Source organism: Arvicanthis niloticus, chromosome 27 (genome assembly GCF_011762505.2).
Source record: "Arvicanthis niloticus isolate mArvNil1 chromosome 27, mArvNil1.pat.X, whole genome shotgun sequence".
NCBI lineage: Eukaryota > Metazoa > Chordata > Mammalia > Rodentia > Muridae > Arvicanthis > Arvicanthis niloticus.
In genome coordinates, this window is record NC_133435.1 from 22,977,313 (window position 1) to 22,994,936 (window position 17,624).

At 42.5% G+C, this 17,624-nt stretch overlaps 1 pseudogene; it reads left to right on the top strand.

The window, feature by feature from the left end:
* The first annotated feature begins 14,270 nt into the window (after positions 1-14,270).
* On the top strand, positions 14,271-14,904 carry LOC143439591 (ADP-ribosylation factor 4 pseudogene; annotated as a pseudogene).
* Positions 14,905-17,624: the final 2,720 nt, after the last annotated feature.

Here is a 17,624-nt window from a genome sequence, read left to right on the forward strand (position 1 = left end):
TATCTTCCTTGCAGCCATCTTGAGCCATATACCCTGACAAGAGACTTGATTATATTAGCCTAAAACAGCTGAGCACACTCTGATAACATCTTGTTTGTCCAGGATTTTCCCTTGGGTGTGTGAGACTTAAAGGTGTGTGAGTTAAGGGCGAGATTTAGAGATCAGATTTAGAGACAATACCTAAGGACATAACTTAGAAGGACATAACTTAGGCGTGCCTTAGAAGTGAGACATATAAAAGGCGAGAGGCAGACAGAAGAAGTTAGTCATTTATTAAGCATTAGGTAGTAGGCACTTGAGACAGGCAATTATTAGGTATTTGACACTTGGCACTTGGAGGAAGAACTTGAAATTAGACCTTAGGCACTTAGCACTTGGAAGAAGTAACTTGGAACTTGGAGGCACTAGGAACTCAAGACATGGGACTTGGACTAGGGAGAGAGACTGAAGAATAAACGGGATTGAATCACACGCTGTCTGGTCTCCATTCTTTGTGTCATGTGGACTGAACAGCTTGAGGCAGTACAGACTTAGCCTGCAAAGCTTTTGACAGTGCGGGTTTCAATATTGACAGAGCAGTCCCCAACATTTTTGGCCCCCAAATGTGGGGTAGCTGGGGCCTCAACACTATATAGTGCAAACTATAATAAATACAAGACATGAAAAACTATAATATAATATGGTAAGAATGGAAAGACAAGAAATGTTTTGTAGTAAGATTTTCTGGAATGTGGATGAGTGGGAGAATGAAGAGAGCAGTCAAATGGAATGAGCTAGAACCTTAAAGGTGCTTACACAAGGACCAGATGCATCATTGTTGTGTGTAGCATTTGCTATCCTGCTGAAGCTCCAAAAATGATCACACCTCCAGCCTCTGGCCAGAGAATATTGGGTCTGAGGATGAAAAACAGAGACACACACAGTTGTTCAATTTCAACTTGCCTTATTGGCTCCACTGCTGGGTGCCTCCAATCTGCCTCAGCTAGCATGCCCTTCCCAGCACTCTCAGCTCAGCGCTCTAAATCTGCACTCAATTTCAGTCCCTCAGCCACCTTCAATCCCAGCTCAACACCCCCAACCTCCCTCCTGTAGAAGTGTCCTGTGGCCACTCCACCTGAGATCTCACATGGCTGGTTGGCTTTTCTACCTCCAAATCACAGCAAAAACTCTCCCCCATCCTTGCATCTGCTCTCTTGCCTGTGGGGACCTGGAATTCCTGTCTATTCCTTCCAGCCAGCAATTGGCTTGTGGCATCTTACTGATAGATCAAGAACCAATTGAACAGGACCTTAGTATCAGAACTACTCCTATATATCATTGTCCTTGGGACAGCTCCTTTCACTTTGACAACCACTGTCTCATGCCTGAAAGTCTTCATATCACCAAAATCAGTAAAAGTATTCGGGGAACCTGAAGCTTTTGCCATGTTATTGTAAGTCTGTGAGCTATTCTTAGGTAATGTACTGAAGTCATTTCAGTTGTAAGTTCCAGTGAGAGATAACTGCATCATGGAGGTGTGCTATTAAAGGGAGCTGTAAGGCCTTTCTTTTCTCTTTCTTCACTATAACATGAGCATGTTTGTTCTATTAGGACTACCACTCCCAATAAAGTGCTTCTCTTGGACCCAAACAAATGGAGCATATCAGTGAGAAACTGGAAATATCAAGACAGCAAATTAAAATAAACTTATCAGTACTGGGGCATGGCTAGGCAGTTAAGAGGCTGCCTAGAGAAAAAAAAATCCCTTAAAGAAATACAGGAAAATGCAATTAAAAAGGTGAAGGAAATGAAGAAACTGGTTGAAGACCTAAAAAATGGAAATAGAAATAAATAAAGAAAACACAAATGGAGGCAACCCTGGAGATGGAAAACTTAGGAAAAAGAACTACAGATGCCTGCATCATCAAGAGACTACAAGAAATGGAAGAGAGAATATTAGACATAGAAGATACTATAGTAGGTATTGATACATCATTTAAGGAAAATACCAAGTATAAATCGTTTCTAACCAAAATTTGTGACACAATGAAAAAACCAAACCTAAAAATAATACTAGTAGAGGATGAAAACTCCCAGTTCAAAGAGCCAGAAAACAGCTTGAACAAAATCATAGAAGAAAACGTCCCTAAGATAAAGACATGTCCATAAATGTACAGAAACCCTACAGAATATCAAGTAGATTGGACCAGAAAAGAAAATCCTTCTACAATATAATAATCAAAACACTAAATGTACAGAACAAAGAAAGAATTTTAAAAGCTGTGAGGGGAAAAGGCCAAGTAACAGATAAGGGCAGACATCTTAGAATTATACCTAACTTGTCAACAGATACTCGAAAAGCAAGAAGATCTTGGACAGATACCTTACAGATCCTAAGAGACCACAGATGCCATCCCAGACCACTTGATCCAGCAAAATTCTCAGTCACCATAGATGGAGAAACCAAGATAATTCATGACAAAATCAAATTTAAGCAATATCTTTCTACTAATCCAGCTATACAGAGAGTAGTAGAAGGAAAATTCCAACACAAGGAGGGTAACTACACCCCAGAAAACACAAGAAATTAATCATCTCACAACAAACCCAGAAGAAGAGAATCACACACACACACAATACCACGTTCAACAATAAAATAAAAGGAACTAAAAATAATTGATCATTAATATCTCTCAACATTTGTGCATGCAATTCTCAATAAAAAGTCATAGGCTAAAAGACTGGATATATAAACTGAATCTGTCATTCTGCTGAAAACAAGAAACACACCTCAGCTACAAAGATAGACAGTACCTCAGAATAAAAGGCTGGAAAAAAGTTTTCCAAGCAAACAGTTGCAAGAAACAAGCTGGAGTTGTCATTCTAAAAGTCAATAAAGAGATTTTTCAACCAAAAGTTATCAAAAGAGATGGGGGAAGAACACTTTATATTCATCAAAGGAAAAATCCAACAAGATGAAGTCTCAATTCTGAACATCTATTCTCCAAATTCAAGGGCACCCATATTTGTAAAAGAAACTTTACTAAAGCTTAAAATACACATTTAGCCACACACTATGATAATGGGAGAGTTCAACACTCCACTCTCACAATAGACAGATAATCAAAACAGAGAAACAATTAAATGAACAGAAGTTATGAACCAAATAGATTTCACAGATATATACAGAACATTTCACCCCCAAACAAAAAAATTATACCTTCTCAGCACCTCACAAAACCATCTCCAAAATTATTATTGGCCATATAATCCAACACAAAACAAACCTCAGCAGATACAAGAAGATTCCACCTCATACCAATCAGAATGGCTAAGATCAAAACCTCAGGTGACAGCAGATACTGGTGAGGATATGGAGAAAAGGGAACACTCTTCCATTGCTGGTGGGATTGCAAACAACTTTGGACATCAATCCAGTGATTCCTCAGAAAGTTGGAAATAGTTTTACCTGAAGACCCAGCTATACCACTCCTGGGCATATACCCAAAAGATACTCCAACATATAACAAGGACACATGCTCCATTATGTTCAAAGCAGCCTTATTTGTAATAGCCAGAAGCTGGAAACAACCCAGATGTCTCTCAACAGAAGAATGGATACAGAAAATGTGCTACAGTTATACAATAAAATATTACTCAGCTATTAAAAATGATGACTTCACAAATTTTGCAGGCAAATAAATGGGACTAAAAAATATCATTCTGATTGATAACCCAGACATACATGGTAGGTATTCACTGATAAGTGGATATTAGCCCCAAATCTCAGAGTATCCATGATACAACTCATAGACCATATGAAGCTTAACAAGAAGGCCAAAGTAGGGATGTTTTAATCCCCCTTAGATGGGGGAACAAAATCATCACAGGAGGCAGAGGGAGAGACCTCAGGGAAGAGAGGAGTGGGAGGGAAAAAGAGGTGTCAGGAACAGGTATGGGAAGAGACTGAAAGAGAAGCCTAGAGGTCCAGAAGAATGAATCAAAATAGGTAGCAGTATGGGGTGGGTAATGAGGGGGGACCACAAGAAAGTCTCAGATGCAAGGGCTGAGAGAGGCTCCCAGGACCCAATGGGGATGACATTAGTCAAAATACCCAACAGCAGGGAGATAGAACCTGAAGAAGCTACCCCAGTAGACAGACATGTCCCTAGTTGAGGGATGTGGTCACACATCCATCTCAAAATCTTTAACCCAGAATTGTTCCTGTCTAAAGGAAATGCAGGGACAAAAAGTGGAACAGAGACAGAAGGAAAGGCCACCCAGAGACCACCTTGGGATTCATGCCATCCACAGACACCAAACCCCAACTCTATTGCTGATGCCAAGAAGTACTTGCAGACAGGAGTCTGGTATGGCTGTCCTCTGAGAGGTTCTGCCAACACCTGACTAAGACAGATTCAGATATCACAGCCAACCATTGGACTGAGCCCAGGGACCCCAATGGAAGAATTAAGGAAAGGACTGAAGGAGCTGAAGGGGATTGCAACTCCATAGGAAAATGTCAGGGACATCTCTGTCTATACACTGAAGGCCTGGAGTCAGCCATAGGCCTGCAGATAGCGATAGGCCTAACATGCATGCCTGCTAGCACAAAGTCTTGGTCTCTGTGGGAAAACACTGAAACAGATGGCTAGAAGCTATTGTAAACAAGCATCTTGGTGGAAGCCTGAGTAGTCATAGACCTTGGGTAGCCTTGGTAGATAGCACCAACTTAGATAAGAACAAGTGAATCATAGTCAGTGTCATAGTGTCCTGTCCCCTGAACCTTCTCCCAGCTGACACACTGTTCTAGAAGATAACTGAACACCTACGCTCCTGCGTCATCCCCTTCCTCACATCTTGCCTTTTTGTGTATATAACCCCTGTGTGAAAAAGTAAAAATGGCGGTTTGATCAGCCTATAGACAAGCCGCTCATTCTTTGTGTTCGCCTGTCCCCCATCTTCTCTTCCAGGTGACTTCCCCAGACCCCTGTTTAATGTCCTGCTGGCCAAGACAGAAAAAACAATACCAACTAACCAGACCACTCTAAGCTTCTGGGAACTAAATCACCAACCTTAGAGCATATGTCGGTCCATGGTTCCTGCTACATATGTAGTAGAGGACTGCCTTATCTGGCAACAATGGGAGGAGAGGTGCTTGGTCCTGTGGAGGCTTTTGCCTCGGCATACAGGGACACTAGAGGGGTGAGATGGGAGTGGGTGAGTGAGCACCTTCTTAGAGGCAAAGTGGAGAGGTGATGGGTGGGGGTTTTGCAGAGGGGAGACCAGGAAGGGGGAAAACATTTGAAATGTAAATAAATTAGAGGACGGAGAGACAGAGACAGACACAGAGAGACAGAGAGACAGAGAGAGAAAGAAGCAACTCCCTCTACTAGCAACTGCCAATAGCTCCCCATGTAGTGGCAGGAGTTGCTGAGCCCTGATCTCCTCCATGCTGGAATTTTTAACTCTCTTGTTCTTGTGGTGCTCTTAAGCAGCAACAGCTTCTGTGGGTTTGTATGCACAGCAATCATTTCTTGCCCAGACACCAGCATTTGAGGGCATTCTTCCTCACTTTGTAGCCCTTATATTCTTCCCATTCCTTCTCTCATAATTCTCCCTGAGCTTCAAGAGTATAGGTTCCTCATGCCCCAGTGGATAATGTCAGCACTAACTGGACCCAGAGAATTTAAAACTAAATTAATTAATTAAACTTTAAAAGGAGGACATGACATTGGGAAGGAGACATGATAGAAAGCCCCGGAGGGAGCGGGGAAGTAGGAGTGAGGGCAGACATTGTTAATATACACTGTGTATATGTATGGAATTATTAAAGAATAAAAAGGCATTTTAAATAGATTATGAATTCTGGGAGGGTACACGGTGAGTGGCTAAGAGGAGCTGGGAGGAGTAGCATGATCAAAACGAAATATATAAATATTTGAAATTCTCAGAGAATAAATAATATCTCTTTAAAGTTATAGAGTGAGACACACTGAATAAATGCTATGAAAAATGTGATTTAAAAACTCATCTTGACTTTGAGCTACTATTTAAGCATAAAAATATAATTTAAACTTTTTAGAGCAAATTAATGGTAAAATGAATAATGGATATGCTGGGGACATTTTCATATATGAGTATAATAGGCTTTGAGATAATTCATTCTTCCAGTTTTAGCTATCTTGTTGTTTCATTTGTTTTCATAGTAACTATGACTATATCACCATTTCAGTCACCTAGCCTCATTTCAACTTACCATGTGGGAAATAGTTTACCAAAACAAGTTTCTCTTATTCTTGCTGATTTCAATATTTCAATACATATATATATATATATATATATATATATATATATATATATATATAATTTTATATTGTTAATATTGGTCAATTTCTAACAGGTCAAGACATGAATATCAGGCTATATTTTTTGTTTTGAAGAGAGTTATAGTAAGTGTTGGGTTAAAGTGTGGGTCCCGCATGTGTCCCACTATAGGGTAGAGCAACTCAGGGATACAGAGGCATGGAAAGCTTGACTGTACTCTCCCCACTGGCGCTGGGCAGGTGTCAGGCTATGGGAAGCTGCGGGACCCTGCTCCTGGGGTGAGGGAATACAGTCTGAGGTCCCTGGGGACTGGGGACTGCTGGACTTGGCTCTGGGGTCCCTGGGCCTGTGACAAGGCCAGGGACTGACTGGTTCTTAGGGTCTTGGGCACCCAAGTTTACTTATAAACATCGACAAAAAAAATACTCAATAAAATTATTGCAAACCGAGTCCAAGAACACACCAAAAACGTCATTCACTACAGCAACCAAGTAATCTTCATCCCAAGGATAAATGGATAGTTCAGTATATAGAAATCCATCAATGTGATCCACAATATAAACAAACTCAAAGGATAAAAGTCATATTAGATGCTGAAAAAGCCTTCGACACAATGCAACACACTTTCATGTTAAAAACCTTGGAGAAATCAGGAATTCAAGGCACATACCTAAATATAATAAAAGCAATATACAGTAAACCAATAGCCAACATCAAATTAAATGGAGAGAAACTTGAAGCAATACCACTAAAAGCAGGGACAAGACAAGGCTGCCCACTCTTTCCCTATTTATTCAATATAGTACTTGAAATTCTAGCTAGAGCAATAAGACAACAAAAGGAGATTAAAGGGATATAATTGGACAGGATGAAGTCACGATATCACTATTCAGAAATGATATGATAGCACACATAAGCAAACCTCAAATCTATACCAGAGAGCTCCTACACCTCATAAACAACTTCAGCAAACTATCTGGATATAAAATGAACTCAAAGAAATCATTAGTCATCCTTTATACAAATAATAAATGGGCCAAGAAAGAAATTAGGGAAACAACACCCTTCAAAATAGCCACAAATAATACAAACAATTTTGGTATAACTCTAACCAAATAAGTGAAAGATCTGTATGAGAAGAACTTCAAATCACTGAAGAGAAATTGGGGAGGATGTCATTAATTGGTAGCATTAACACAGTGAAAATGGGCATCTTACCAAAAGCAATCCACATATTCAATGCAATCCCCATCAAAATTCTAACACAACTTTTTATAGACATTGAAAGAGAAATTCTGAACTTCATATAAAAAATGAAAAACTCAGGATAACTAAAACAATTCTGAATAATAAAAGAATTTCTGGGCCTTTTGGATGGGGATAGTGTGAGGACAAGATGTAGCTACTAGTGTCTCCTGGTTTCTATGGCAGGTCCTCCAGGATTCGTCACTGGAGGATTTAGATTTAATATAGATACAAGATTAGGATTCTAGTTGCTCTGCCCGGAGATTGAGTTACTATTGTTTCTGAAAAATAGAAAATAAAAAATAAAAACTGAAAGAACTTCTGAAGGAATCACCATCCCTGATCTCAGGCTGTACTACAAAGCAATAGTGATAAAAATTGCACAGTATTGGTACAGAGACAGACAGGTCGATCAATGGAATAGAATTGAAGACACAGAAATAACCACACACACACACCTTTAGACTCTTGGTTTTTGACAAAGAAGACCAAAAAAAAAAGTATTTTCAACAAATGGTGCTGGTCTAACTGGTTCTCTGCATATAGAAGAATGCACAATGATCCATATTTATCACCTTGAACAATGCTCAAGTCCAAGTGGATCAAGGACCTCAAGATAAAACCAGATACACTGAATCTAATAGAAGAGAAAATGGGGAATAGCCCTGAATGCATTGGCACAGAAGAAAATTTCCTAAACAGAATACCAATGACTCAGGCTCTAAGATCAACAATTGATAAATGGGACCTCTTGAAATGTAAATGCTTCTGTAAGGCCAAGGACACTGTCAATAGGACAAAACAGCAACCTACAGATTGGGGAAAGATCTTCACTAGCCTTATATCCAATAGATCTGTATATATCCAAAGTATATAAAGAACTCAAGAAGTTAGACTCCAAAAAACCAAATAACCCAATTTAAAAATGGGTTACAGAGCTAAACAGAGAACTCTCAACAGAAATCTCAAATGGCTGAAAAGCACTTAAAGAAATGTTCAAAGTCCTCAGTCATCAGGGAAATGCAAACCCAAATGACACTGAGATTCTACTTTACACCAATCAGAACGGCTAAGTTCAAAAAGATGTTGAGAAAGAGGAACACTCCTCCATTGCTGGTGGGATTGCAAACTGGTATAACCACTCTGGAAATCAATCTGGCAGTTCCTCAAAAAATTGAAGATAGTTCTACCTGAAGACCCAGCTGTACCACTCCTGGACATATACCTAAAAGATGCTCTACCATATGACAAGGACACATGGCCCAATATGTTCACAGTGTAAGACCCCCCCCCGCAAGGGGACCCTCTGTAAGACCCCCCCCCCCCCCGCAAGGAGACCCTCACCCAAGTCCGGACCTGCACGCCCCAAGGACACACGAGAGACTTTCTTGATGCAATTGCAGAGGAGGTTTAATGACGAGGGCCCTCGGGCTGGAACATATCTCACACAGGAGATAGAGGTTCCGAGCGCTGGACCCAGGGAACTTGGGATATTTATCGGTAGGGGTTGGGGAGAGCGGGAAAATTTGGCACGGTTACATATGATTGGATATTTCAAACATCAGCAACTTGCAGAACTGGCAGAACTTGCAGAAACTCGGACCTCCCAGAAAAGGGAGGGAGAGAAAAGTAAACACCAGATAGCCCATTACTCACTTGGGCTTGAACTGGCAGAACTTGCAGAAACTCGGACCTCCCAGAAAAGGGAGGGAGAGAAAAGTAAACACCAGATAGCCCATTACTCACTTGGGCTTGTTTGGACTTGTCTGGGCATGCCCTTGTATGCCTTTATTTTTTGTCACCCTGCCCCTGCAGGGGCTTAATATTTTTATTATGACTATATTTAACAAATTGTTGGTGGTCTTTGCTGACCATGAATTTTTGTTATTGTTACAATGCTGCTTTCAAATTTTGTTCTCACAACAGCAGCCTCGTTTATAATGGCCAGAAGCTGAAAGCAACCCAGGTGTCCCTCAACTGAAGAATGGATACAGAAATTGTGGTACATTCACACAATGGAGTACTACTCAGCTATTAAAAACAATGACTTCATGAACTTCATAAATGGATGGATCTAGAAAATATTATCCTGAATGAGGTAACCAAGACCCCAAAGGACATGCATGGCATGTACTCATTGATAAGAGGACATCAGCCAAAATGTACAGAATACTCATGATACAACCCACAGACCATAAGAAGTTTAGCAAGAGGGAAGGCCTAAGTGAGAATGCTTCAATCCCAATTAGAAGGGGGGACAAAATAATCATGGGAGAGAGGAAGGGAGTGGCCTGGGTTTGAGGGTGGGAGGGGAAAAGGAGAGCAGGATCAGGTATGGGGAGGGGGTAACAGGATAGAGGCCCAGAAGGCCAGAAAATCAATGGAAATATGCGGCTGCCAGGGGTGTGGGTTGGGAAAAGCCTATAGAAAGTCCCAGTGACCTGGGATGGGGGAGGCTCCCACAACTCAGTGTGGGTGAATTTAGCCAAAATGCCCAACAGTGGGGATATGGAACCTGAAGAGATCACCTCCAGTAGTCAGATAGGACCCCAGTGGAGGGATGATGACACAAACCCATTTCAAAACGTTTGACCCAAAATTGCTTCTGTGGAAAATAAATACAGGGACAAAAATGGAGCAGAGACCAAAGGAATGTCCAACCAGTGACTGGCCCAACTTGGGATCCATCCCATCAGTGGGCACCAATCATTGACACTATTACTGATGCTATGTTGTGCTTGCAGACAGCATGGCTGTCTTCTGAGTGGCTCTACCAGCAACTGACTGAGATAGATGCAGCTACTCACAGCCAAGCATTGGATTGAGGTTAAGGATTCCTATGGAAGATTTAGGGGAAGGACTGAAGGAACTAAATCGGATGGCAACCATATAGGTAGACCAACAGTGTCAACCAATCTGGACCCCTGGGATATCCCAGAGACTGAGCCAACAACCAAAGAGCATACATGAGGCTCCCAGCACACATGTAGCAGAGGGTTGCCTTCTCTGTCCTCAGTAAGGAAGGTTGCACCTAATCCTGTAAAGACTTGATGCCCCAGGGTAGACAGGTATAGGGGGGCACCCTCTCAGAGGTGATGGGCAAGGATGATAGGGGGAGGAATTCTGTGATGGGGGACCAGGAGAAGAGCAACGTTTGGGATCTAAATAAATAATTAATTTTTTAAAAAAAAGTTATAATGGACAACACTAATATGCCTCTCAAACTAGAAAACATGTTAAACCTAGCTACCCTTCCCCCACACTCAAAATGGGGGTATCTGCTTTAGTGCATCTAATAGAATCAACTTGTAGAAAAAAGCCAGCCAAACACTACACAGATGAAAGTAGCAATGTGTTGGGAGCCGCAGTGAGTGTGTCAACATTCGCCATTACAAGATGGCGTGGGCATCCTGTCCTCCCACTAGTAAACAACTGACTGCACAGGTGCAAAAGGCAAAAAGCGCGCCAAAGTCACTGCCCATCCCGGGGTGTAATATGGGGTGAGGAGTGAACAGCCAATCAGAAGTGAACACGCCACTCTAGGGTACATATAGCAGTGCCTTTCCGGGCTTTGGGTCTTTCCGCTTCTGCTTATACAAGAAGTAAAGCCTCATTGTAGTAACCACCCGAACACTGCCTCACGTGTTCTTTTTCGTGGGCAAAGGGGACACGGAGGTGCTCGGAACAGCAATGTCCTTGAGTGACAAGGGGCAGAGATAGCAGCTAAGGCAAGTGCTGATGACAAGAGACAGAGATGGCTTGGGTAGATCAGGCGAAGGGACTTGAAAGTATCAGCTCTGAACCTTGTCCTTGCTCAAAGGTCCCAAGCCTCAGGTAAAGCAGAAAAGATGAACCATGCTTTAAAAGGCACAGTCCCCAAATTGTGCCAAGAGATTCACCACCATTGGGACAGTCTTGCCTATTGCTCTGATGAGAGAGCATCCCCTCAAAGGGGGCTTGGGTTGAGGCCTCATTAAATTCTTTATGAATAATCATTTAAGTCTGTGCTTAAAGTGGGATAAGCCCTTAGAAACAGTGATCACAGGAGTAATCACGGGACTCTGTTTATTGTTGTGTGTGTTCTTTGACTATCTGGGTTTATTGTCTTGCTTGATCTTTGACTATTTGCATCTATTGTATTGCTAGTTCCTCAACGTAGAATTGACTTTGTACTTGCATGAAATTTAAACAGTATAAAGGCAAAAAAAAAAAAAAAAAAAAAAAAAAAAAAAAAAAGGAGGAGGAGGGATGGGATAGGGAATGGGGGGATGGGAAAGGGAATAACATCTGAAATGTAAATAAATAAAATATCGAATAAAAAAATGAAAATAAAATTGAGGCCTGGAGAGGTGGCTCAGTGACTGTGAGTGCTTGCTGTTCTTGCAGATGACTGGAATTCAACCCGGAGCACCCATCCTGGGCAGCTCACAGCTACGTGTGAATCCAGCTCCAGGAGACTTGACACTTTCTGGATGGCACAGACACCTGCATAAACACTGCATTCACACACACAAATACACACTGTGATGATTTTGAATGAGAATGTTCCCATAGGCTCCTGTATTTGTTTTTTGGTTTGCTTTGTCTTACTGTATAGCCTTTGCTGGCCTGGAAGGCATTGTGTAGGCCGAGCTTCCTCTGAGCTCCCAGATATCAGCCTGAATCTGCCTCCCTGGTGTAGGGATTACAGGCATGTGCCTTCATATCCACGTGGGCTCATATGTTTGAGCATTTGTTCTCAGTTGGTGGTGCTATGGGAGGTTTAGGGTGTGGCCTTGTTGGAAGAAGTTTGACACTTCAGGCAGGCTTTAGGATTTAAAATCTTATGCCACTTACTTCTTTCTTCTGCTTCTTGTTTTCAGTCCCAAATGTGAGCTCTCGGCTTGCTGCTCTAGCCACTGTGCCTTCTCACCATGATAGTGATGGACTCATTCCTTGGGAAACTTTTGCCCATATAAACTGTTCTTTATGTAAGTTGCCTTGGTCATGGTGCTTTATCTCAGCAACAGAAAAGAAGCCAACACACACACACACACACACACACACACACACACTGGGTGGGGGAGAAGGAGAGAGAGAGAGGCAGGTTCACACTTCTGACCTGAAGGCCATCTTTATACATAACAGGAAAAAGCAAAATGTGGTCCTTTGATTAATTACATAACAGCATACATAAAGAACTCCAGGCCAGCAAAAGCTACATAGTTATACCCTGACTTTAAAAAAAATGTGTGTGTGTGTGTGTGTGTGTGTAGTATATATGTGTGTGCCTGAGTGTGTGCATTTACACCACATGTATTTGAGAGCCCATAATTGTCAGAAGAGAACACCAGATCCCCTGGAACTGGAGTTTCAGAGAGTTGTCAGTTACCGTGTGGGTACTGGGAACTGTATGCAGTCCTGTGCAAGAAGAGTAGGTGCTTTTAACTGCTGAACCACCTCTCTAGCCCATGGCATACCTGTTAACAAAGATGTGTGCCTATACTTGGCAAAGTCACTTCCATTTGTTTACTTTTATTCTTTGAGACAGGGTCTCGATATGTAGCTCTGGCTGACCTGGAACTTACTATGTAGACCAGGCTGACCTCAGACTCATGGAGATCCACCTGCCTCTGCCTCCTGAGTGCAAGAATTAAAGGCGTGCGCCACCATGCCAAACTACTCATGTAATATTTACTTATGTGCATTTTGTTATGTGTATATATGTGTGAGTGTGTACCAGGGAGTGTGCATATGTGAGTGTGTACCAGGGTGTGTCCATATGCACCATGTGCATGCAGGAGCCCTTGGAGGTCAGAGGAGGCCATCAGATCCCCTGGAAGTAGAGTCTCAGCAGCTTGTGAGATGTCACATGGGTACTGGGAAGAAAACTCGGGTATTCTGCAAGAGCGGCCAATGCTTCTAACTTTGGAACCACCTCTTCATCCCTGTAAAGAGAGCTTTAAATATCTGCTGAGCAGACCCTTTCGCTGTGTTTGCAGAGGTGTATGATCTCCTGAGCCTATGAACTAAAACTGTATTTTAAGATTTATAAAGCTTATGGTCATCTCTGATATCCCTAACTGGGGGCTTATGCCTGGAAATGGGGGGAGTGATGTCCACCTTGAGGTGAACAAGTTCTTTCCTTCTCACAGGATGTCTTAGAAACTGTCTAAATCTGGTAGAGAAATATAATGTGGCCTCTGTCGTCAGCCCTCTGAGGCAGCGCATGGGTGGCTCCTGTCTTGTAGTCAGATGAGGTGACCTATTCTTGTGTGCCTTTGAAGTGCACCACAGCCTGGGAAGACTCACAATGGACATGTCCCAAAGGCCTGCCCGATTCAAGGAGGAAATTCATAGGGCAATGCCTGCCACCAATTTAGGAGGATAAAGTACACCTGTCTTTTTGGTAGTTTTTGTAATGCTGCAGATGGCCGGACTCATAAACACTAAGTAGAATCCTGTGGGGGATGATGGTGTATGCTTTTAACTGCAGTACTCAGAGACAAAGGGAAGCCAATCCTTATGAGCTTGAGGCCAGGCAGGGATATATAGCAAAACCTTACCCCCAAAAAACTAAAGCCCAAACAAAACAAAACCAAATGAAATGCTTTGACTCAACGCTGCTCCGAAGCCACCACACCAGTTGCTGAGCAGATCCTGGCCCCTCTACATTGTGTCCCTCGGCTTCACTGACACTCCAGCCTGTGAAATGGGTCTTCAGCGTTTTATTTTCCATCCACTCAGATGTGAGCCAGAACCATGAAGGGCCGAGGGCGCACCAGACCCCAAGTGCCACCACCGCTATGGGCCTCACCATCTCCCCTCTCTTCTCGCGCCTCTTCAGCAAAAAGCAGATGCACATTTTGATGGTTGGATTGGATGCTGCTGGCAAGATGACAATTCTGTATACACTGAAATTAGGGGAGATAGTCACCATCATTCCTACCATTGGTTTAAATGTGGAAACAGTAGAATATAAGAACATTTGTTTCACAGCATGGGGTGTTGGTGGTCAAAATAAAATTAGGCCTCTCTGGAGGCATTACTTCTAGAACACCCAGGGTTTCACTTTTGTGGTAGAGAGCAATGATCAGGAAAGAATTCAGAAGGGAGCAGCTGTGCTGCAGAAAATGCTTCTGGAAGATGAGTTGCAGGACGCAGTGCTGCTGCTTTTTGCAAACAAACGGGATTTGCCAAACGCTATGGCCATCAGTGAGATGACGGATAAATTAGGTCTTCCGTCTCTCCAGAACAGAACATGATATGTCCAAGCCACTTGTGCCACACAAGGAACTGGTCTGTATGAGGGACTGAATTGGCTGTCAAATGAACTTTCAAAACGTTAAATGAAACTGAATGAAATGAAATGAAATGAAATGAAATGAAATGAATGAAATGAAAGGCAACCTTACTTTCCCTCTTATACCACCTGGCCTAACATTTCTTGGATCCAGCGCACTAAATCTCGAGAAAACCCAGTACCAGCCCTAGTATGAAGTAAGTTTAATGAATGAACAAGTAAAGGTGTTTGTGGAGGTAGTCCAGGGATGTACAAAATCTTGGGTTCAATCTCTGACACTACAAAACATGAGTTAAAAGATTTATTTTTCTGCCTTTTATTTTTTTGGTGGGCTTCTAACTTGCTTCTGATCCCCTTGTGTCCACACGCTGGGGTCACCAACATTCACCACTGATTCTCAGTGTTTTCTGTAGGCTTAGATTTTTCAAAACCTACTTTAATACAGAATCTTAAACACTTCAACCTCCCTTACAGCCCAATGATCAAAGGCAGGGGAGAGAAGTCTCGATAGGACTAGGATGATGTGGGTCTGCTCAGAAGTAGTTTCAATATTCATAGTCAGCAGTCCAGTCTATCAGCAAAACACCAAACACAAATCAGCAGCAGTGGCTGCATCCAGACATACCTCAAGGTATCAGCATGAGTCCCCTGAAGCAGCAGGAAGCAGCAGGAAGCAGCAGGAAGCAGCAGGAAGCAGCAGGAAGCAGCAGGAAGCAGCAGGAAGCAGCAGGAAGCAGCAGGAAGCAGCAGGAAGCAGCAGGAAGCAGCAGGAAGCAGCAGGAATATCACCAGAAGTTCTTTGGTGCATTTCAAAGAACTCACAAGAAGTGAAGATCAGAGGAGGAAGCAAGGTGAACCAATGCCAGAGTTTTGTCCATTGTTGAGCTAAACTTCTACTCTTTCTAAACATCAAGCGTCCTCTCAAGTGTCTGCTCCAGCAAAACATCACATGCTCTTTCACCAGACAGATTCCAGAAAAACACCACATCTGTTCTCAACAAAACATCCTCTCATAAGACAGCTTCTAGAAAAACAAAACAAAACAAAACACATAACACAATTGAGTCTCTGATGACACCAGAAATTCCCACTTAAGTTATCTTTTCTGTAAAATTATTCATTTAAATCGTTTAATCTAAAATAGTTTACAGGGCTTGAAAGACAGCCCTTTGGTTAAGAGCATTTGCTGCCCTGGCAGAGGACCCTGATTTAGTCCCTAGCATCCACGTGGTAGCACATAACCACCTGTAGGTTCATTCTGGGGAATCTGACTCCCTCTCTGGCCTCTACATGTACTTGGTGCACATACATACATGCATGCACACATATAAAATAAGCACATCTTGAAAACATGTCATGCACTTCCTTGTTTATCTTGTCTTTCTATGTAAATGCACATACCACCCTTCACCTAGAGGTGACAGAACAATGTTGGGGATTCAATATTCCTTTCATTATTTGGTTCCTGGGGATTGAACTCAGTATACCAGACTTGGTATACTTTACCCACTGTGTCATCTCACTTGCCATGAAAAAGTATTTTAACTAAAATGGCTTAAACATTAGGTTACCCTGACACTACATCTTCTCCCGTTTGGACCCTCACCTCGCTTGTAAACAATAATTTGTCTTCTGAAAAAGAAGAGGGAGAGGAGGAGGAAGAGGAAGAAGAAGAGGAGGGGAAAAACGAAAAAAAATATTCCTCTTTTCCTAGTGGGAAAGAATTTTGGATGTGTACAAAAAATTCCTCCAGAAAAACAACCTTATATGATTAAAAGGTTCACCTTTCCTTCTGTGAAACAATATATTGTTTTTTTTTTAAAAGACCAACCAAAAAAACTGCCCCCAAAGAAAAACCTGCTCACCTTGCACCTAGTATGATGTGATTTCTGTCTTTGACTTAAAGCCTTGCAGTGCTTTCCTGCCAAGAGCCCATCTGATGCACTAGATCACTCTTCATCACCAGCTAAGAGTGGTGGTCTGCGACTTTCTCCCCTGGATTATCTCATAACTACTAGCCTTCATCTGCCAGGTTGACTAACCCAAAGACTAGCTCCCACTTCACAAAGTCAGTTGGCTCTGGCTGAGAGAAGCCTTTTGGGAGTCCCTATTGTCTTAGTTAGGGTTTACTGCTGTGAACAGACACCATGACCAAGGCAACGCTTATAAGGACAACATTTCATTGGGGCTGGCAAACTATCATTAAGGTTCAGTCCACTATCATCAAGGTGGGAACATGGCAGCATCTACGCAGACATGGTGCAGGCACAGCTGAGAGAGCTACATCTTCCTTCATCTGAAGGCCACTAGGAGAAGACTGACTCTTACATGGTTAGGAGGAGGGTCTCAATGTCCACCCACACAGTGACACACTTCCTCCAACAAGGCTACAGCTAATAGTGCCACTCCCAGGGCCAAGCTTATTCTAACCACCACACCCATGAATGCTCCTTTGGTAAAGGTTTTCCAGCTCCAGAGTTAACTGTCAGTATGGGGCCATAGCCAAACTTGGGGTGTTAAACCAGCAATGGTATGCCACTCCAGTACAACTTCCAGCTAACCAAGTTGAGGGAGATGAGCTGACCAACTGGCCCAGACTGGGCAGTCCTCTGAGGTGCAGACTGGGTACTTTCCAGGTTCAGCCAGAATTTAGTGTAACTACCACCACTTCTATGATTGCAGGTCTAAGTGCATGCAGGATACACTTGGGAAGCCTTTGGAGGGCAGCTAGAGGTTGTCTCTGTATTTAACTGACCTTCATTCAGGTTGGAATATAGCTCTGCAATGAAAC